Below are 21773 nucleotides of genomic sequence, written 5' to 3' on the forward strand. Positions count from 1 at the left end.
CCTGTGAAGGGACCATAATAGAAACAAAAGGCTGCTTTCTGTCGTTCTCTCAGGCTGCTGCAGCACTTGTTGCCCCAGAGTTCCTGTGGGGAACTGTAGGTTTGGCTGAGCTATAGCTGAATTGTTTTTTCTTCCAATTTCTGTAGTTAGAAAGGGGAGTATTTCTGTGACCAGGACAGAGAAGTTGATACAGATACTTGGCTAATGAACATTTGACAGCCAAGAAAAATGAATTCTACCTTCACTGTTAATAAAAGGTGTATTTGGAGGGACTCTAATGCTAAACACACGACCAGGAGAGAAAACAGCTGAATTCATTTTCCTGTTGCTACAAACCTCCCGTGATTTTTGGGAAGGGCAGCAGAACCATGCCCTCCATATACCATTATGTCCTCCCTATCAGTAAAATAAAGATAAAACTATAAGTTCTGACTGTCTGGATGGCAAGCTGGCTGGCAGGGCACATTCACCTGACTGTAGTTGCCAGCTCTACTGAGTAGAGTAGCCCCCTCCTCTTATCTTGTCCAGCTCCAGAGAACTGTCATGGAATTAACATGTCCTGCCCTAAGTCTGAGAGCAGCAGCCACATCCCTCAGCAAACAACTCCAAAAGAGCTTGACAGTTAAATAATTGCCTCTGCTGCCTGACTTTTAAGAAATTAAGTGAAACTTAAATGGGAGTTCTGCAAAGTTTGATAGTCCTTCCACTCAGCTGCTGTCATTCATGGTGGGTGTTCAAGCTTCCAGCCTAATGGGGATTTGTAAGGAGGCATCAACTCAGAAAAAGTGTCAACAGCACCACAGGTCAGACAAGGACATATTATTATGCACCTTTGAAAACACAGCCAGACTTCACATCTCAGCCCAGCATGCAGCAATCATTAGTCACCCTGCATAATCCCCTTGACCTACTTTTTTTTTTCCTTTCACAGTGGTCACATTTGAAAATATTGTCTAGAGCTGGTTGGGCCCACACAAGGTTGTTAATTGGGAGCTGTCTAGATAAGGGGTGACACAGAGGCCAAGTTCAGCACAGCCCTCAGCACCCTGGTGGTGATGCTGAGGGCTCCCAGGGAAGTGGTGGCTGGGAGGCCTTGTGTCACCAGTATGCACAGGGACTTTATTTCTGATGCTTCTGAAGAGGCTGGTTCTGAAGCACCTTGGTGCTTTGGTTTATCTGGAATTAAGAATTTATCAGGAGCTGCCCCAGAGGAGGGTTGGAATGTGAGAAATGCTAATGACATTTACTTACAGGAGTGGGAAAACCCCAGCTGGAACAAAAGCCAGGAAAAGCTGCCCACACACCTCCATCCCAGAGAGCTGGGTGGGCATGGCCTTAGTCATTAAGAGGATTTTAAAGGGGTTGTCATCCTCCTTGTTTCCCATGAAGGCTGGTGCCAAAGGTGAGGGAAGCAGCACAATTCCCAGTGCACTGGGGCTATCACTCATTATCATCTCACAGCAGCTGCTTTCCCTCATCCTGCAGGGACAACTGTGGGGTGGCCCTATATGGGTGGAGAGATGTGGAAATGATCTGCAAGCTTGGTACAGAGACTTGTAACTTCAGAGAGATTTATTCCACATCCCATATATATCAGTTAAATTCCTGGAGGATGAGGCCAGAGTTATGTAGATGAAGGAATTAGCATAAAAACTATTTACAATACTTATTCCATTATTACCCTATCAAAGTGCTTCACAGGCTCTAATGAATTCTGTTGCAGCTTCTCTGGGAGCTAGAAAATTGTTATTCATCCAAGTCAGAAGATAAATGGAGCTGTTCAGGGATAAGGCCCAGGTTGGTGGCAGAGTCAGATTCGTTTCTAGATAAGCCAAGTGCCTGCATACAACTGAGGTCACAGAAGATGTCCATCATCGAGTGAGAACAGGTACCTGGGTCTCAGCTGGTGCCCTGTCTGCTGGGCCAGCTTTTCTATCTGAGCATCTATAATAACAGTACTTCTGTGCATGTAGGTGGAATTTGATACTGAATTTCAAAGGCTAATAATTTTCCAGAGTGCTTTTCCTTGTTCCTCTGTCTGCAGAGCCTGCCCAAATGAAAGGCAGAGCAAAGCATGGCTCCTTTGCCTCAGCCAGGGAAAGGATCAAAGCTCTCGATGGTGCTGAAGGCACATGCCTGTCTTGCTTACCTGTACTAGTTTATGAAGCTGTTGGTCTAGGGAGATTGGTAGGTGTCAAATCTACTTTGTAAAACTGCACAAGGGTGGCATTATAAGTTTGCTGCACCCTTGTACAAAATGCATGTTCAGTTGATTAGGTCAGGCTGTGTTTTGCTAGAAGCAGCAGTTTTGGAAATCTTGCTTCTTCCTATCACATCAGCCTTCCTGTCTTTCCCTGGTGTCTCAGGAGCCACAGGTGAATGTGCTGTTTATCCTCAAGTCCCTACAGGCATTTTTAAAATTTACAAGGCTGAAAAAATTTTGCAATGCTAAAATTTGGAGCTGATGGTCTTGAAGTGTGGTGCCTACACTGCCAAACAGAGGTGGTCAGAAATTGCTTCTCTCCTGCTGTAAGGCTGCACGCTTGATGTCAGGAGTGGTGCATTGAGTGCATTTGAGGTATGTTGCAGGTGTCTTTGTGAAGCTGTTTCCTTGTCTGTTTTTGAACTACTGTGACAGGACAGAGCTGTGTCAGTCTGTTCTGCATATTCCTACCTTCATGAAAACCCTGAGTACTGAGTGCTACTGCCTGTGCTCTTGTGCTGCTCATTCAGGGATTTAGGGCAGAAGTGCTTTATGTTGCCATCATCATCTTGTAAGGAGCAAAGAATAAATGTGCTGCATTCCCTAGATCCAGGATAATCATATCTGACAGCATACTAATTAATCATCTCACAATCAGGTAATTCGTTCCCATGTAGCTGTCTAATTACTTGTTAGTAGCCCAGACTTCATTGTGCAAATAACTCAGATTTTCAAGCAGGGGTTTCAAGGAGAAGAGCACAGTAGGCCATGACTCCTGGTGTAACTCCTCCATCTTCTTTGAATTACTCCTGGGATAAATTTGGTCTGTCAAATCTTTTAGTCTACTGAACCACAGAGCAACCGAATTATTTCCATCTTGGCCACAAGGAAAAAGTGTGCCCAGCTCCACTGCTTAGTGCAATGGGCTGAGCTGCTGATAATGTGCTCACAGTACATCCATATGTTGGCTCCCCAGGAGCTCTTCCTAACCTAGCAGATTATAAGATAATGAGCTTGAGCCATACTTTGAGGATCAATATATGCAGGATGCTCTTAAAAGATGGGGTTGTATAGTAAAGTGTGCTGAATGTCTCCGTGGTAGAGATTTACTTGTAAACCAGAAAAGACAGCAAAGATAAAAATTACAATTGCTTAACATGTGTACCTTGAAATTGCTTTTTGCCTTTGCCTCCAGCTCATTCCGTTCTGGTTTAGTTGGATTTCCCAATGTTTGTGATGTATCCTGACTCTGTGTGTGCATGCATGAATCCCAATTCTGTCCAGCCAAAAATTTATACTCATTCAAAAAATTTAACCACACTTGGAAGAGCAGCAGAAACTTTACAATGTTAATCTTTTGTGTCTCATAAAAGTAGACTTTTTTATGGGTTTCGTTAAAGCAAGACAGCAAGACAGACCTTCATCCATGGGACTTTACCAGTGTAAAAATGATTTCATATTTCAGCACTATTCCCATATGTGAAACAAATCAGTGAAAGCTGATACAAGGCAATTTCCCACTTGCAGAGCTGCCTCTTGGGTTGGAAATTTTATTTAGGTGCATATGATTTTGGTTGTTGCTAGCTATATCCCATAATATCTGTGTCAACACTATAAAACTAATCCCTAAGACATCAGTGTCCAGCTCAAACAGCATATGTACACCTACTTTGATGTCGGCTGTGGACCCACTAATAATTTAATATCTCCCGTTTTTTCAAAGCTCTGTGACCCTAACAAAGAGGTGAGTTCATGTCCTGGTGTCAGGTTTACCCCAGACATATTGCAGCAATTTTCTCATGTTTTTTATTGCTCAGTTGTACGCAACTGCCTCTGTATTTGCTGCATGATTACGCCTTCAGTGTCCAGATCATCAGACCTTTGCCCAAACCAGCCTGAGAATGGCCTTGCAAACATTCTGAGGAGCTGGAGTGTGTTTGATTTTCCTTGGCTTATTTGCTTTCCTTGGCTTATTTGCTTTCCATTATCTGTCTTCATGGTGATAAAAACTGCTGCTGCCAACCTCAGGAGTGCTCCAGCTCTGCTGTGTGGAACACACAAAAGGAGGAATGATGTGCAGGCTCTGCTCCCAAAAACTTCCTTGTGGAGCTTCTCCCCAGAGGAGCCAAGAGGAGGGAAATGTCGACCACATAAATAGCAGGGGCTCTCCAAGAACATGTACTGAAATAAAAGCAGCTAAAAATAGTCTCTAGGACTAAATGTGAATCATCTGGAGAGCAACTCGCAAAATTTTCTGCAGGAAAATCCTGAAAGGAGGAAGCCATGCTTTCAGAAGCAATCATGCAAGCTAGAAACAAATAAAGTCTTCCTATGAAAAACTGCAACTTCCAACATGTGCTCTGGAAGAGAGCTCACACCCTGCCCTGGGTCTGCCTTCTCCAATTATGCTGGGGCTCAGACTCATTCTTACTGTTGCAGGTTTTGGTTAAGTCTCCCAAGGGTTGGGATTTTTTTTTCCCCCCAGATTTTGAACCTAAAGAACTGGAACTCCAGCAAGTGGAATCAGGCTTTGTTAGAACGAACAGCCAGTCCACAGAATTTCTCTCTTCTCCAGGCAGTTTGCAGGTGCCAGAACCGTGGGAAGATGGTAAAACTTTTTTAAAAATAGTGAGTTTGGTTGCACCCCTTCTTCCAGTGCAAATGCTTATCCCCACTGACTTCCTTCAGCCATTCATTTGTCCCTCTTTGCCAGTTGTAATCTGCTGCTGGGGCTTACCGGAGCTATATCCAATGCAACACATTTAATCCGAAATTGAAAAGTCTTTGTGCGCTGGGGCCTCGGTGTCGTGGGGTGAATATCTTAGATGCAGAGAGGGATCAAGGTGGCTTCTTAGTTACCAGTAGTTAACACAACCCATTGTGGTTGATTTAATTGCCATTTATCCGTGTCTTTGTGTGCCCTGCTGGGAAGGAGTGCGAACTGGAAATAAGGCAGAGGATGAATGGCCGCGGTTCGCTGTGGCACCAGGCAAAGCTCAGCTATAGAGCAGCCCTAGTGTGCTCTGACAGGCATTGAGGAGCAGCTGAAGCCTTTCTGCCGGACAATGCTGGGCCACAAAAGCAGCATTAGGGCCAGCAGCCCCGGCCAGGCGGGAGTAGCTGATTGCAGAGGGATCCCCAGGCTCTCCAGAGCCGCCCAGCAGAGCACCTGGGGACAGGACAGCGGTGCCACGGGCACGCTGCTGTGCCAGGAGCGGGCACTGAGCTGGCACAGGGCACTGCAGGAGCCCTGGACACACAGACGCGGCACCCGCACCTCTGCTCCGCCAGCTGGGTGTGTCTCTTCTCTGCGTGTCTTGCAACTTCTCTTTTTGCATTGGCATTTCTGGCTGAGATGCTGGATGTGCCAAATTCAATGGTAAAGCTGTTTCCTCTCAGAGTTGAAACGTCCATAAAATGCTGATTTTGACAACATTTTGGCTTGGTAAAAAGGAAATTATTTGTGAATTTCAGAGTTTCTCATTTTGATGTCTTTCAAGAGTAGAAGCTTCAATTTTTCATTTTAACTTGATTTTTATTTGTTTAATCTTTAAGAACACTTCAATAAACTGATTGGCACCAGTTTTTACAAAATTCCTCTAGTGAGAACATTCACATTTTCTTTTCATTCTCTTCAGGAGTATCAAAATTTCTCTTTGAGAATCCCTATTTTCAGCCTGAGGCTTGTGAAAGACAGGGCAGCTACCCAGCAAAGCAATCTAGGAATGTAATGGGAACAATATTTCATGAGAAATTGTTCTTTTCCATTCAGGAGAAGAATGACTAATGTGTAGTGCTTTTCTACTAGCTGTTAACAATGCATTTCGTTTTTCCTGACGTGTTTAGAAGAATGCGACAAGAGCCCCGAGGCATCTTCTAACAAAGAAACGTATCACTTGGCGTTTTTACAGCGAGCTGAGGCTTTTCTGGGTTACACACGTCAAAGTGAAGGGGTGGGTGTACCTTCCATTACCCACCAGAAAGGAAACAGAAGGAAACAGTCTGATAAAGCCATAGTTTTATTAAGCAAATATTCCTGGATAAGGTCAAGACATTGCTGCCTGCTGAATTTATCACAGACTTCAGGCCTGCTTTTTAAAAAGCTTTAAGTGTGAACAGATAAGGAGTTAGTTTACCTTTTCAGAATTAGACCTTCTTAGACCTTCTGAAAAATTCGTGGAAATTGTGAATGGGAGAGATACATTTTTAAACATGCTTGGTTTATTTAAGTGTAATATTTGCCAGTCTTTGCTGTTTGGAGCCCTTCCCTCTCAGTTCATGTCCCAGGACATCCTAACTGCTGGAAAACTGTTTTCACCCTCTGCCCTGAACCCTTGGCTCTGTATTCCTAAATTTTACGGACATCAGGCCTAACTGTGCAGTGGTTTGACCTAGAAACAGAGCCTTGCCTGCTTGAGAGTGATGTGCCTTCAGCATCTGTGTGTAAAGAGCATGAGCTGTCTCAGGTGCCTCACTCCCTGGGGTGTCCAGAAGTAGTTCCATTAACAGATGATCATCCTTTTGGCAGAACTATTCACGCTTAATCTCTTTTGGGCTGAGTGATGAAGCTGGTTGGAGGCAGAACACTCCAGGGTTCAGTGTAAATGCAGTGCCAGGAGCTGGCAGAAGAGCAATTTATTCTTCTTCCAGAATGTGTCTGGGAGTATGGTGAAATGTAAAAACTCAGATGCAAAACCAGAGTTACCTTCCCGTGGTATTGTCTTGACCTCGTTGTCTCCTTTTGCTTCCCACTCTCCTTTACAACCCTAAAGTTCCTGAAGTCAGGAACTGAGGCCCTTCTGGGAGGGGACATTTAACCGGTTTGCTCCAGCCATACTACACATGGTCTTGTACAAGGAGTTAATTTTAAGTTACTTACACACCTACAATGGTAACTGTAGGAGGAAAGAAGAGTATTAAAGTGAAAACTTAATTATTGGGAATGAAAAAAAAAGAAGAAAACTTAGATATTTGGAATGCTTGATCCTTTCCACTTTGAGCAACCCCTATCAGCAAAATTCAGCATTCAAAAATTTCCATTGTTGCAGAAATCTGAATTTCAGAAGTTGGTCTAGTTTATGATTAAATTATAGAAAAGGGCAGGAAGTATGTTTTCTATACCATTAAAATTTGAAAGATACTGAAAAATTTTGTCTACCCTAACTCAAGAAGTAATTTTCAGACCTGTTTGAAAAAAACATGTCACATCAGTCATACCGATAATTTTAAAATGCTTTGATCTGACTTCCATAATGTAAACATTCTTATTGTAGTCGACTTACCTGTAGAAACACAGATTAATGTTGAACAAGGAAGCTGGGTGCATTTAGGATCACCTGCAACACTGGAAAATGGGATTTTTAAATGTCTGTTCACCTCTTCTGGTTTTGCACAGGCTTCCATGAGCTCTGTGACCCTTTTCCATCTTAGCCACCACTAAGATACGGAATAGCCGTTAACACAATTAACAAGTTATGAAGGGACAGCAAATTCAAAAGGATGAGAGCCCAAAATACTCCTGTAATACTCTGGGTATTACAGGCCACCTGTAATACTGATTTGAGAAATAGCAGAGAGATCATCTTTTTTTCAGATAGACAAGTTTGGCTTCTGCTGCACTTGAGACTTCTGTCTTCCTCTTATTTGACTATTTCATGCTCTCAGAAACTTCACATGTCTTGTATTTTGGACTGTGATATCTTTGAGAAAAACCTTGGCACCACGAGAGCTGAGTGTCCAGGACCTGTTGCCATAATGCAAAAGTTTAATTGTGTGTTGCCGCAGTAGTTGATTTCATGAGTTCCGTGTTGCCATCAAGAATCATTTACCTGCAGATCATGACATTTTGGCATAGCGGATTCTTACAGTTGTTCAGAAATAGCTGATTCAGCTGCAGATTTTAGCATCAAACCTGGGGGCAGACTTCAATCCTGCCATTGTTTCTGAGATCTCAGAGCAGCTCAAAGCAGGGGGGTGAGGCAGAAAGTTTATTTATTAAAAAAAAAATTAACATAGTTTTTAACATCGGTTACAATTCCAGATAGAAAATGTTTTGTTAATAAGCAATATTTTAAACTGATGAGTACACTTAATGGAAGTTTATCTTTACCTGAATCAAAGAAAACGATGCTGTTCCCAGCCCTGTGTGATGCCCAGGGCCGTGCTGAAAGGAGCATTTGATTAGGAATGCCTTGGCCAGGGCGAGATCTGGAAGCTTTGGAGTCTGCCCCGGGAGCCTTGGCAACGATACACTGTTGAGAGCCCGCAGCAGCACAGACACGGAGCGTGTCCCAGGTCTGGCTTCACGTCCCGCTTGTGCAAGGCAAGAGAGAAAACTTTGCTGCTGCCGAGACGGGCTTTAGAGACACTGCAGTTCCCGTAGAGACTTTCAGAGTCACTCTCAGTAAGTACAATTTTAAATTAAGGAATGTTTTCTTCCCTCTGAAGTCATCTTTGTTAAGCGTGCTGTAGTTCAGGGATAAAAATCAGGCTAAAACGAGCAGTTAAAATATACAGCAGCCTGCTTTCAATTAGTGTGAAGCTGCTTTAACTAGCCATTCACTGAGTGGTGTGGGACTGAAGGAGCCGAGTCTTAGAAAACCTTAGAGATTGGGAAAGCAGAGCCTGACCCTTCCCCCTTTGTCAGCCTGTTCTTTCCAGGGTGAGCCTGTGGCATTGTGTATGCAATGGTACCTACAGCAGAGCAGGGACAGCCCCGCGGGCTCTGCTCATCTCCCCCTGCATGGCTGATGCAACAGGAGCCCTGCAGTGCACAGGGAGCCATTCCCACTCCTTGGGCACTGGAGGCAGAGACTGTGTTGAAGCAGGCTTGAAGAGAAAAACCGAGCTGAGCTGTCCCCTGTTTTCTAAGGTGTCCATTTTCTTAGGCAGAACTGGAATGTACTGTGAGGTTTCGTTCTCACCAAGCTTTTCTGCTTTCTGAAATGTTTGTGTTTGCTTTTAGTGGAGTAAGAAGTGATTGTGGAAAACCTGGAGATTTATCCCAAATCAGAGGAGAGGATATGATTGTGGTTGTATGGCTGGTTTAGGATAGGGGTGTCTGCATCCATCTCTAGCCTCTGTCACAGCCTCAGTGTGGCCTCAGGGAAGGAGCTGATCTCCCTGAGCACTGAGAGCGAGCCCACACAGAGCCTTTCTCCCTGGCATGTGATGTCCCTGCGTGGGCTGCACTAGCGTGGGTGGGCATGACTGGCTGCTTCAGTGCTCATGGCAACCTCTCCCTGTGCCGTTGATGCAAGCAGCAGTGGCTGCAGGCATGTTTGCACTCCTGGTTGAAGCGTTTTGGGGCACAGCTGTGCACAGATAGTGGCACACCCTATGAAGAAGCACGTTCCTATGAGGTACATGTCAGGGTAGAGCTGTGGGACTCACAGCACAGCATAGGGCTGGGCTGGGCCAGCTCCCTGCAGTGGTACCTGTATTGCTCATGGGAAAGGCAAGGGCAGTGGCACAGCTCCTCATGTGCAGTTCTCTCACAGCTCAGCTGCCTAAAGCTGTATCCTGAGGAACAAAGCTCCCATCAGCTCTGGGTGGTAACTCAGGCTTCTGCCAGGCAGCTGAGTGTGCCTGCTTGTCCTTCAGCCAGGGACAGGGACCCTCTGGTGCCACCCACCCCGAAACAGCAGCCCTTCGCAGCAGCTCCTGGTGTGGGGATGAAGCAGATTAGTCAGAGAGTACAGTGAGTGAAGGACTCAGACCTGATTCTTTGGGAATAGTGAACACTGCAGTGAGAGAAACGGAAGTCACGACTCAATTACTCGATGCTTTTTGATCAGGCAGTTGTACAAATGCTTTCTGTGGGGGAGACTGTGAGTTTAAAGGAGCTTAGTTCAAAGACTTCACACATCTGATGCTCAGGCCAAATCCCTGTAGCTTTGGTTCCCTGTTGGAATGAGTGTGTAGTTCAAGTGCAGGCTGTCATACTTGACTGGCAGCCAGATGAGGCTGCTGCACCTCATCAGCTCTCCTTGGCCCAGAACTGCTCACAGCAGTGTCTGTGGGAAGCCAGCTGTGACGGAGTCAGGGACCTCTCAGGCTGAGAGGTGACAAGGATTTGACTGGCCCCGCTCTTCTCCATTTCCAGTATCACATGGGGGATACCAGAACCTTGCCATTTAAATCAGCAGATCTCACTGAAGTCAGCACTGTGCACCGTAATTGAGAGTCTGGCCTGTAATTTTTTCAGAAAGAATCTGAGTGTTTCAGAAAGAATCTGCTGAGTGAGAGATGTGTCCTGTGCTCCCTTGGGCAGATGGTGGTTGGGGTGGTGTGTGGTGAACTCCTTGGGTGTAGTCTGCTGTTGATTAGATGGTTTGGGATTTCCTCTTGCCTTGGAAAAGGCTGTGCACTCCACAGCAGTATCCATATGGATATTTCTGATTACTCCCCTGCAGCCTCGTGTGATGGCCTCAAGGCTTTAGTGTAGCTTTGGCATTGCTGAGCTTGTTCCTGCAGAGATCTCCTTTGTGTCACCCAAGTAACCTGTGCACATGAACTGGGCTCTGTCTGGCTCAGAGGTGCCAGTTTGCCTCTGAACTGTGCTTCTGCCATGGCTGATGGGGAATTATTGTGGGAAAGATGCAGAAGAGATCACATTCTTATCATGTTGTGGCCCAGTTCACTGTAATACTTGTTCCCTACAAGGCTGCTTAGGGATTCCTAACCCATTTTTTTCCCCTTGGAGAAAAATGTGGTATTTTCATAGCAGAAGCCAGCATGGATATTAGTTAATTCCAGATCCCAACATCTTGTGGTGTTTCCTGTTTCCCTCATTCATCTCAGTGCATAAAATGTGCTCCATGAGGAGACTTTCCATGAGCGCAGAGCAAGTCTCCTTTCATCTGTGCCTCCCTCCTCCCTCATGGAGTGTTTGTGTGCGTTAAATAAAGTGTCAGGCTTGGTCAGCTCCAGCTTGGACTCATCTCCTGAGTATTGAGGACTCTCTGTCTCATCTTAATCTTCCCCCTGCTTTCTTTCTGTTCCTTCCTCTATTTTTCAGCAACAGTGCTACCTAATTAGGTCATGGATTGTTTCATACTCAGAACCTTTCAGGAGGTTTTCCAGTAGCTGTGAGTTTTGTTATTCAAGGCAGTGTTTCTGCTTGCCCAGCTTTCCTGCTTTGTGCCTCTATTAGCTGCTCCTAACACTGAAATATTTCTCATTCACATGGCTGCAGCAGTAAAAGCCTTGTTAGTTCCATAACAAGCTGCTACTGACTCCTCAGGGAACTCCCAAAGAAACATTTTACTCTGAGATCAATCTGCTTTTCTGCATTCCCTACTGTTTTATTAATAAGGATATTTTCCTGAGAAGGAGATTCTCACATAAAGTCGCCTGCAGCTTCAGTGGCTGCTCCTCCCTGGAGCCCAAATAATGCCTCCTGCTTGCTCAAGATGTTGGGATCCCCGTCTGGGTAGCAACACACACCCAGACGTTGCTGCTTTCAGGGCAAGCAGGGGTCAGCAGCATGTCGAGACATACCTGGGAGTGTGGCCTTCAGCTCGTATGATACAGACCTCATCCAAGGTGTGGTTGGCCTCAAATTTTGTTGTATCCAGATTCAAGGACTCATTTACCATGAAGAGTTATTTTTCCCCACAAAGTTCAGTTAAGCCTTAAGCAGTAATTCCAAAGGATGTGCTGGTCAGTATAATCAAGAGTGGCAGAATTGGTTTTTTTATATCTGTAACCAAAATCTAGGAAACACTTGATACATCCAAATCCATCTGCAGCCAGAAGTCTGTGACAGAATGAGCTGGGACTAGATGCAGCCCTTATAAGTGGTATTTGTAGCAGATTGCTACCTCCTTCCTCAAAATAAAATACTATTTTTCTCCTGTTCTCTAATCCTAGCTTTTAAAGCAATTTAATGGTCCTAAATTATGGTTGTGAATTATGGTATCCCCAAATATTCTTAATAGCTGTATTAATACACAGGGGAAAAAAACCCCAGCCCAAACAGATGAAAAAAGGGCTGATAATTCAGAAGGATTGAAAAGATTTCTACTTTTCTTCCGAGTTAATTGAGAGCAAAAGCTGTTGCCCCTTTACTGCACAAATTTCAATTAGGCTGACAGCAGAGCTGGTCACAGAAGGCTGAATCTGGCCTGTAACAATTTGTCAAGGAAAATCTTTCCTGTTTCAATCATTGAACCTTATTAAATCAATTTCATACAATGTTTTAGTCATTGCCTTTCATTCATGCCCAACTAAAGCTTTTTTGTAGCAAGCAGTGACAACAAAGTTTGCATGCTAGCAATAACAAGACTGACTTTGCCGGGTCACATGTGGCATAAGAGACTATCCAGATATTTTCATCCTGCTGTCTGCTGGGTAAAAAGAGGGGCAGGAGGTGCCTCCAGCTCTTTCTCCCAGCAAGGTACCAGTGCATGGAGGTGAGATGGGGGTGTCCAAGTTCTTAGCCTGATTATTAAGTATTTCACTCAGGATGTTTTCTAACACTTTTCAAAGTGAAGATCACATATGGCTGTGGAGGGACCACCTTGGCTGGCTTTTTTCCTGTGACATTTTTTGACATTGCTTGCTGAGTGTGGCTTAGCAAAAGTGTGGAGAGTGATGAAAGATGGGAGTTGGACAAGAAAACTACATAATAAAGTAAGGAAGTAAGAATTGGAGGGCAGCTTTCAGGGCAGTTAGGATCTGAGCACCAGATCTGAGCACCAGTCCCGTCTCCAGAAATCTCATAAGGAAGGTTATTCAGTCAACTTTCTGGACTAGTAGATAACATCTCTTTTGCAGTGCATCTCTACTCAAATATGTATCCACGGTTTGTTGTGTCACCTCTGATTTCTTTCGATTCACTTCTCATTCCTTAATCACGTCAAGCACTTAAACCCAGTGGGAATTTGGAGTAAGTCAAGAGTTTTGAGCTCAGCCTCTCCTGCTGTCTGAAGCTGAAATGAGCCAGCCTCAAGAGCTCCTTGAAATATCCTTTTTGAGCAGGATGTCCTGTCAGGCTTACATCGAAATTACAACTGCTTTGATTTTTTTTTTTCTTTATCTCTCTGTCGCAACACGTGAGAAATCGGGGATGCAGGCTGACCTCCTGGAGGAAAAGGCATGCTGCCAGGGAAGTAGATCTCAGGTCTTTATAGAAGGAAGTGTCACATTACCAGCTGATTAAAGCCGTCTGGCAGAGCCTGAAGCACAAAGCATTGAGCCAGAAGCAGTAATCCAATAACTGTCTTGAGAGGAGCCTGTGTAGCCTTTGGGGTGTTCCCAGGTGAGTCCCTGCAGTGTCTGCAGCCTCAAAGGACAATCCCCTAGGTCTTGTGCATTCCTCTGAGTTTAGGGTGGAGAAAGGCATTTGCACTTTGAGGAAGGGGCTGAGGGGAGGATTGGTCACACAGCTCAGGGCATGCTCAGGTGATAGAAAGGCTGATGGCTCTGACTGGAATATCTTTAGCTCCAGCCACACAGGCAGCCTAAGAAGCCCAACAAACTGCAGCCGGGTAGTGAATTGGTGTTCACATCTCAACACATGAGATGAGGAGCCTGGCTCCAAGGAGGCTGTGGCTCTTCTTACCCTCTCTCCTCGGTGCCTGTGCCTACCGTTTGTGATGTGGACTCCTGGAGGGGCTGTGTCACGTCCATGTGAATGCCTTGAATACCTTGAGGTTTTGGAGTGGCATTAAATGTCTGTATTCATGCAGCTGTAGGCAATCTTCAGTCACGATGGACACCAGGTAGGAGTGACTGATGGTGCTGATCCATCCCTGAGCTGTCAGTCTGTCAGTGCTGCCTCTGCCTGCCTGGGGCTGAGCCACCAGGAAGGAAACAGGGAGCAGACACTCCCCATGAGGGATAACTGACAGCATGGGGCCTGTGCAGACACTGCAATTATTTCCTTCATTTTCCTTTTTCCTAGTTTTAAGATGTGTGGTTGCCATAGGGGGGACCACCTACTGTTATACTGTGATTTGAGAAAGCCTTTGAACTTGTTTCTCTTGAGCTTTGGTCAGCCAGATGTAAAACAGAAGCAATTAAAACATGGGAGAAGTGAAAAGATCTGGAAGATGGATATGGAAATCTGGTCAGAGCCAGCTCTGCAAAGTGGGTTGAAGAGAAGGAGGGCAGGTTTATCTCTGGGGTGAAGGGCATTTTTCCCCCAAGACTCGCATGAAGCCTTAAACCACACCTGCAGCATCCATGCTGTTTCCAGGCAGAGCAGTTGTGTCTGCAGCACAGGTACAAATGCAAACTCTCCGGGCAGAGCTGCCACTCAGTCATGTATCTGAAGCATTTACTTCATATCAGTTGCTACTTACAAGTGCATGAAAGTGCCAAAATGCAGAATTTATTCTCTGTGAGCCTGGAAAATAAAACTTATTCCTGGCAAAGAGGGGCTGGCAGCATTCAGGAAGGTGTAGGAGCAGAGCAGTCTGGTAGGACACACTTCCTGTCCTGTCCCCCTTTAAGCTTGGTGGATGAAGGGCACCAGAAGTTTCCAACTTGTCTCCTGGCCCTGGGAAGCCTTGGCCTGCCTGGAGGCACTCATGGGATCAACACTGTCCCCAGGCAGGGCACAACAGCACCTAACAGGGAGATTAAAGCAACAGAGATGTTCATGAAGTGTAGCTGGGACCCAACACAAGTGAGTATAACTGAATGAGGGTTTTGAGGGCTAATGCCAAATGTGTCTCTGTTGAAATAAAGGTTTGCTACTGATGCCAGTAGCTTTCAGACCAGGCTTGGGCAAAAGTGCAGGTGCTCACTGAGTCATTGTGGGCTGCCTTTATCTGGTGGATGGCTTCTTTTAGCATAGTTGGATGTCAAAGAAACACATTGCTTTTCCCAAGAGCAGCAGGTGGAATATTGGTTTCAACTGGAGAACTCCATGATGGACTTTATTCAGGGCTTGGGGAGACTTCCAGTTTTGATATTAATAGTGATTTAATGATAAAATGGCAGCATGACTTGGGAAGGAGAGACAGTTGATCCAGTGAGGCAGCCTCACAAATAGCTGAGTCCAGTCTGCTGGGGAGACAGAGCGCTGCTGTCACTCCAGGTTGCTGCCCAGGGCTCAGCCATTTGTCTGAGCACCAGTGAACAAAAGCACAGATGGAGAAGGAAATGTATCCTCTCTTCCACAGCAGAAAATTAATTGTGAAATACTCTCTCCCCACCCTTGCCCATTACTCAGGGAGGAGGGAAGGAGTGGAGCCAAATAGTTGAGGAAAATGTTTCCAGGATAAGGGTAATTCCAGTCCTGTGCAGCATCCATCCTAGTAGGATACTGCACTGAGTCCTGGGGGTGGCATTGCAAGAATGTGGAAAGAACCATTCAAGTCCTGACTTTATCACTTTTCTTGTCTGACGTTGGAGAAGTCACTTGAAAGTAGTTTTAGGGCTGGAGGCCACCTAGGCTGTATTCCTGCTGTTCAGCAAAGCCTGTATTTATTTGAGCTTTTGTCACACAAATATGGAACAGAAGCAATTCAAGGGTGGGAAGGTGTCTGACCACCTTTAAAGGCACAGCCTCTCTCTGTCATATTTCTTTGCAGTGAAATGGCAGTAACCACTCTTTCTTTTTGTGCAGGTGTTAGGAAATTACACTGATGGTATCCCAGCTGTGTTGCTGTGGAACTTTCTTCCTTGTTCCCTGTCTGCCCTGCAGCACACAACAGCATTTCCAAAAGGCCAGTGAGTGAGAAAAGCTTCTCCTGGGCCATTTGGAGAAATGAGTGCAGCTGTTTGTTCACAAAACAGCAGCATTGCAGGTGAGCAGCATTGAGCCATCTGTGCAGGCTCCCTCTGCAATAACCCCAGGTTTCCTCGTGTCCTTTCTGGTCCTCTCTATCTAAAAATGACCCTCCATTGGAATAAACTTGTGATATGTAGAAACTATTGCAATGATCTGGAAGAAACCACAAACTCAAGGTGTGAGTTTCTGACTGCTTCCAGTTAAAGACACACAATGGGTCCATTTTACGTCAGCTGGCATTTGTCAAGCTTATCACAGTTTATGTTTACCACAGTGTTCTTCTGGGAACCATTAAGAGTGTGTGTGTCACCCAGGGAAAAGGCCACAGGAATCCAATTCAAAATATTTGCATTGCTTGCAGCCAGGCTTCACAGCATGGTGGGGCAGTTCACAGTGCTAGGATTTTGGAGGTGTTGGTGTAGCTGTGCCCCAGGTATTGAGCTGGGAGTTAAAGACACAGCAAGGGCAGAAGCTGACTGGGACCCTGTACATGTGCTGCTGAGGACAGACGACTCACAGCCACCCCTTCCCTCCTCACTGCTGCCCAGTTTATACTCTGACAAATAACAACAAAAGAATTGACTTTATGAAAGACGCTTGCATTTGTGATGTTTGTAGTACACAGCCTGTTCCTCCTACTTAACAGTATCATGAGTTATCCATTCATTTCAGCTGCAAAGCCTGATGCTGAGTTGATTTACACTGGATAATTCCAGGTTAACTAAGCTACAGTCACTGAGCAATCTCAGTTATAATAACATTCTTGAATGCTGGGAGAGAAATAAGACAAGATAGAAGCAGAGACACACCTGGCAGGCAGTCAGAGCAGTGTGAGTGTTTACAGACCTTACTGTGAAACAGCAAGGTGAGGCTAGAAAGAGCTCATGATTGTGTGCCTGTTCATTCAGGCTTACAGGTGGGGTTTCTCTGAAAGAGGAAAGTTTGACAAAAAGTGCTGATGAGGACCAGGCTACTGTCCCAGTACAGACTAAAATTACATTGCATTTGTCATTGTGAACATTTGCACTTATTAATAGCCAATATTAAAAAAGCTTTCTGAGTCCATCTGTTAAAGTCTCTGGCTCAGGCAATGTATGTTCAGGGTAAGTTATTGAAAATTCTTGCCTTGGGAACGATTTTTTGCCGACTTTAAAATGTTGACAGCATTTTTCTGAAATTTGATAAAAACGTTTTACTTACTCAGGTTTATAAATCATGATTAAATTCTCACTGTAGCACCACTGTATTGAGCAGTGGCTGAGGAATACTGAGGTCAGAACTGGATATGAGTGATCCAGCCTTATATTGGCATGGTCAGGATTGTAGCCACCCCTTATCAGTACATCAAGGACTTGGATAAAATAGAGAGATCATGTACCAGGTGAATGATTAATGATGGTGGTTTTGGAGAGCCACTTAAGACAGGATAGCACATGGATACAAGATTTATGTGCTGGAAAATCTGTAAGAAAAAAGGCCCTTACGTTTTCCAGCCTGATCACAGGTCATCACCATTGTGGGATATAAATCTAGAAGATATAAACAATTATCTCCATGTGAGTGCTAGCTCAGTGTGGAATTGAAGGGGCTGAACAATTCCACACTGAGCCAGTCCCATGGCGTGACAGAGCCAAAGGGAATCTCTTCATATGACCCCCTCCAGTCCCTTGCAGTGGAGGAACAGGACACCTCCTTCTACTTTAGCCTGGAGGAGCCTCTTGTGGTGCTAAAGCTGCCGTCCCTTGTGTTGTTCCAGGCAGCAAGTGCATTTCAGGGTGAGCATCCCTTATCAGTGGTTCCTATGCTAGTGACTGGTTTGTCCTGGTGACTGACAGCTGTGATAATGAGGTTATTGTGAGGAGGCAATCAGTGCACAGAAATGTTTTTATGCCTTATGGTCTGGGATCCTGGGGGTTTTGTGCCCTGAGAGGCTCCAGCTGGCTGGGCCAGAGCAAAGGGCAGAACACAGAATGACTGTACAAGAAAAATCCCTGTTGCTTTCTCATCTGCGCTAGGAGTTATTTTGTCAAAGTCATTGTAGGGCTGTTTGCTGCAGTATCAAGACAGAGTTTTCTAAGCATTGTTGTGTACTTCTGAAGTAAAAATAACTGGGGAGCAAGGCAAGTCCATTAGTCCCCATGAACAACTGGTGGTTCACAGATGCTCCATTTCTAGGTGAACTCTCTCGATGCTCACTGAACTCTGTTGAGAGTTGAAAACTCTGTTGAAAACCTAACTCCAGGTTTTCACACAGCTGGCTTATCTCTGAACAGTGCTGTGCCCCTGTGAGCCTCAAATCTGGGTCTTGGCTTAGACCAGAACAAAATACTGAGGGATCTGACTGGATTTGGCTGGGCAAGGGTGGCATGGAGGAAGAGGGTATAATTCTGGTTGCAAGGTTTGATAAAAATTTACCTTTTCTCTTTTATTCTGTGGGGGGAGAGGTTCTCACTGGAGTTGTGGGAGCTTTTTCCAAAGCACCACTTTCACCATGCAAAAATCTTGTTTCCTTTCCCTCTCCCCACGGAACTTCTGCCTATTATATATCTGTGAGTTGCAAAAAAGAGCCTCAAACCAGCAGTGGCCACAACAGCTCTGTCTCTCAGGGACAAGATTAAAAGCCACCAAAATGAGATGTCATGGAAAGCATTGAGTTGCCATTCTCCGGTGCCACAGAAAATTGACTTCCTGTTTCTTGCTGCTGCAGTACAGAGCCCATGGAAGTACCTGGCTTGCTGGATTTCAGTATGAATGGAGATGGGTGATGAATAGGAGCCACAAATCACAAAGGTAAAGGAATGTGCTAGGGATGGCCCAGGTTGGAAATTGGATGATTTTGATGTCTGTACTGAGTCGTTAAGGCTAGAATTCATGTTCCAGATGATAAGACTGTCCCTGTGTAACTTTTAAATTAGAATCTGTCTGTTTCTTACTGAGATTTGCCTTCCCTTGGTAATATCCAACCATGCATCTGAAATGCTTTGTAGGCAATACTTATAGGAGGTAGTGGGGGTTTTCCATCTGTACGTTAATATTTTAGTGGTTGCTATTTTTTAGCCATATCAAAAAATGAGAATTCTGTTTGTGGATAGAACTAGTGATTGAGCCCATTCCTGACATTCTGCATGATCCAAGATCCTAAACACAAAAGTAATCCTGAACCAGGCATGTACAAATTTACTGCAGCTGCAACTTGGACTGAAATGATTTTATGAACATTACTTACTGAAACAGGTTTAGCCTGACAGTCCAGCTCCCTGCTTACAACTGTGGCAGTGTCTCTCCATCAGAGGGAACTGGAAACATCTGGTTCCTCATTTGGTGAAGCAAAGAGCCAAAAGTGAAAGAAAAGGGGTGCAGCAATGTCACTGAAGTGCAAAGCCACAGGAGCCAGACGAGTTCATGTCTCTCTTGTATCCATGGAGACCCCGGGACTGCAGGGGCTGGGGGCTGTCACACTGCTGTCACTGCCTGGCCACAGGTGACAGGAAGATGAAGCTCAGCTGGCAGGGAGGGCCCTGCAGGGGTCAGTGCTGGCACTGCCAGAGGTCACAGGCCACTGTGAGACGGCAGAGCCCAGGCAGAATCACACCATGACCTGGAGGAAATGGCCAAACACAGCAAACAGTTCAGCTCCTGCGTTTTGCAACCTTCTCATCCCTCTGACAAACAACTCTGCACTCAGCCTGGATGGAGAGGCCACAGCTGTCAGTGCCAGGGGCTGAGCCAAGGCCACCTGGTGCCCATGAGTGTTTTTCCCCTGGTGACACTAGTGTACTGGGAGCATTGGGATAGATGACCAGCTGGTTCAGGAGTCCCATTACTAGATATGTGCTATATGAAGATGGCACTGGATTGATAAGACAGAAAAGATTCATGGTCTCAGATGCAATTTTCCAAACAAATAAAACTTTTATCTACAATGTAATTTAGATGAGCTAAATCCGACACAATCTGGGGCCTGAGATGTATCAGGATTCTCAACTAAAAAGCATTTCCTGTGGCACAGTTTGGTGTCTTTCAGGCATAGCAAATGAAAAATGTTTTCTTTTAAATTCCATGTCCCTCTTCTCCCCAGGTTTTGTTGTCTTTCCTAACCTTATTCATCTGCTAAAAAACAGGGCTGGAGACAGGAGCTTGTATTGGGCAGAGCTGTGAGCACTTGTGAGGCCTTCTGTGAAAGAGATCATAAGGTGAACCAGAAACTAATGTCTATGTTGCATTAAAAGTCAACATTTTGACAGAGAAGTTTTCTTTTGAGATAGAAAACTGTCCATTTGAGAGCAGAAAAGGAAGGATCAAAGTCCTGCAAGCTGTGATCTATCATCATATGGTGCATGGCCAAGTTATCAGTCTAAACATTGTCCTGGTTTGCAAATCTCCATAAGCACAGATGTGCTTTGGGCACAGTGGGCTCATTGTCCCAAGAAAAATTGAAGGGAGCTCTTGAATGATGTCTTATTATAGAAATGTTGCTGCTAAAAGCAAATTCTCCCAGAGAGTAAGTGCAGATTGTTTCTGTTATTGATTGCCATGGTCTCTGCTTCATTGAGACCACATGGCCCACTTTGTTTTTGTAGCTGTCTTTTATTAAAACTGACAAAGAGGTATCAGCATTTAAAAAGATGAGTCTTGAGAGTCCCCTGGGCGGCATTTTCATGCTGTAAAGTGATACTGGCATATTTGATCCACAGATGCTTTTAACACAGTGATAAAACTAAACCTTTCCTTCCCGGGGTGGTCTTCTACACTACAAAGCTTTCTGGTTTTTCCATGCTCAGTGGGTCAAGAAGTGGAGAGAACCTGCAATTCCTCCTACCCTAAACTGTGCTCTCAGGATCTGGTCCTGTGTCCTAAGCTGCTGAGGACATCCCTATGTGTTTAGTTTTTTAAGGTATACTCTGCTGCTTCATCAAAGGCTCTTAATGCATTTTACATTCACATGGGTTTTCTGTACTGGTTTTCAGTGCTCCTGAGACTGGTGGTCAGAAAGTTTTCATCCTTCTTCCTGGTAACCAACATTTACAGTCCCTAATCCTCTTTTGTTCTTATACCTGACTTTCTAAGAAGCCAGTCAGAGTTTTATTTGAACACTCAAACCTTGTTTGTTTTTATTTTTTGGCATTATATTTGAAGGTATCTAAAAAAATTTAGATCTGAGACATTTCATACTAGAACCTATCATGAGTGGAAATGTTTGACCTCAATCTGTCTGTGCAGCAGCTCCTGATCTGTAAAATGGGAATACCATCTTCTCTCATTTTGAAGAGACTTTATGAAGATAAATTAATCGTTGCAGAGCACTCAGATGTCAGAGTGATGAACACCACAGGAAAGCTTAGGGGGAAATAAATAGTTCTGTCTGCAGAGCAGGCTGTTAGTAGTAGCCATAAATAAGACATGAAGCTGCACTTTGATCAAGAGACTAAAGCAGATATTGAATAGTTGCTGATAAGCCAAGCACTAGCCAGCCAGGGTCCTGAATACATCCAGACCAGTGGGAAGTAGTGTGTAATTGTGTGATTAAAGAGATGTGGTAATGCAAACGAGCAATAGGACCAAAGTGAAGTTGCACCCATGAGCTCAGTGCAGGTTTGTTCTTGCTTTTGGATGTTCTGTTCTGCAGCCTTGCTATGTGCCATGAGAGAAATACTAGCCCCTGGTGAGCATGAATTATTCTTATCCTGGCCAACTGATTCTTTTTCTTTTCCTTTCCTCTGCTAACCAGTTATGTTACACAGAGAAGGGACTAAAAGCTTAAAAACATGTTGTGAAAACATGCTCAGAGCTGAAACTCCCTAAAAGTTCTTCTGGCAGCAGCCTGTC

The 21773-nt window shown here is 44.8% G+C and overlaps 1 protein-coding gene and 1 long non-coding RNA gene across 5 annotated transcripts in view; both read left to right on the forward strand.

Annotated features, from left to right (window-relative positions):
- RAB11FIP4 (RAB11 family interacting protein 4) overlaps nt 1–21773 on the forward strand; it is a 121312-nt gene that overhangs the window by 61407 nt on the left and 38132 nt on the right. Inside the window, exon 1 of one of the 4 annotated variants that reach the window (XM_038156782.1) lies at nt 8137–8606. The exons of the other annotated variants lie outside the window; for them this stretch is intronic. The gene's annotated coding sequence lies outside the window, so the exon portion shown is untranslated. Of the gene's footprint in view, nt 1–8136; nt 8607–21773 lie in introns of those variants that run through there. 4 annotated transcript variants of the gene reach the window in all.
- LOC119709269 lies at nt 15792–21693 on the forward strand. The gene is made up of 3 exons (XR_005259320.1): nt 15792–15963; nt 18655–18737; nt 21676–21693. It is a non-coding gene; the product is annotated as an uncharacterized LOC119709269 (long non-coding RNA).

The sequence above is a fragment of the Motacilla alba genome, chromosome 18, assembly GCF_015832195.1.
Source record: "Motacilla alba alba isolate MOTALB_02 chromosome 18, Motacilla_alba_V1.0_pri, whole genome shotgun sequence".
NCBI lineage: Eukaryota > Metazoa > Chordata > Aves > Passeriformes > Motacillidae > Motacilla > Motacilla alba.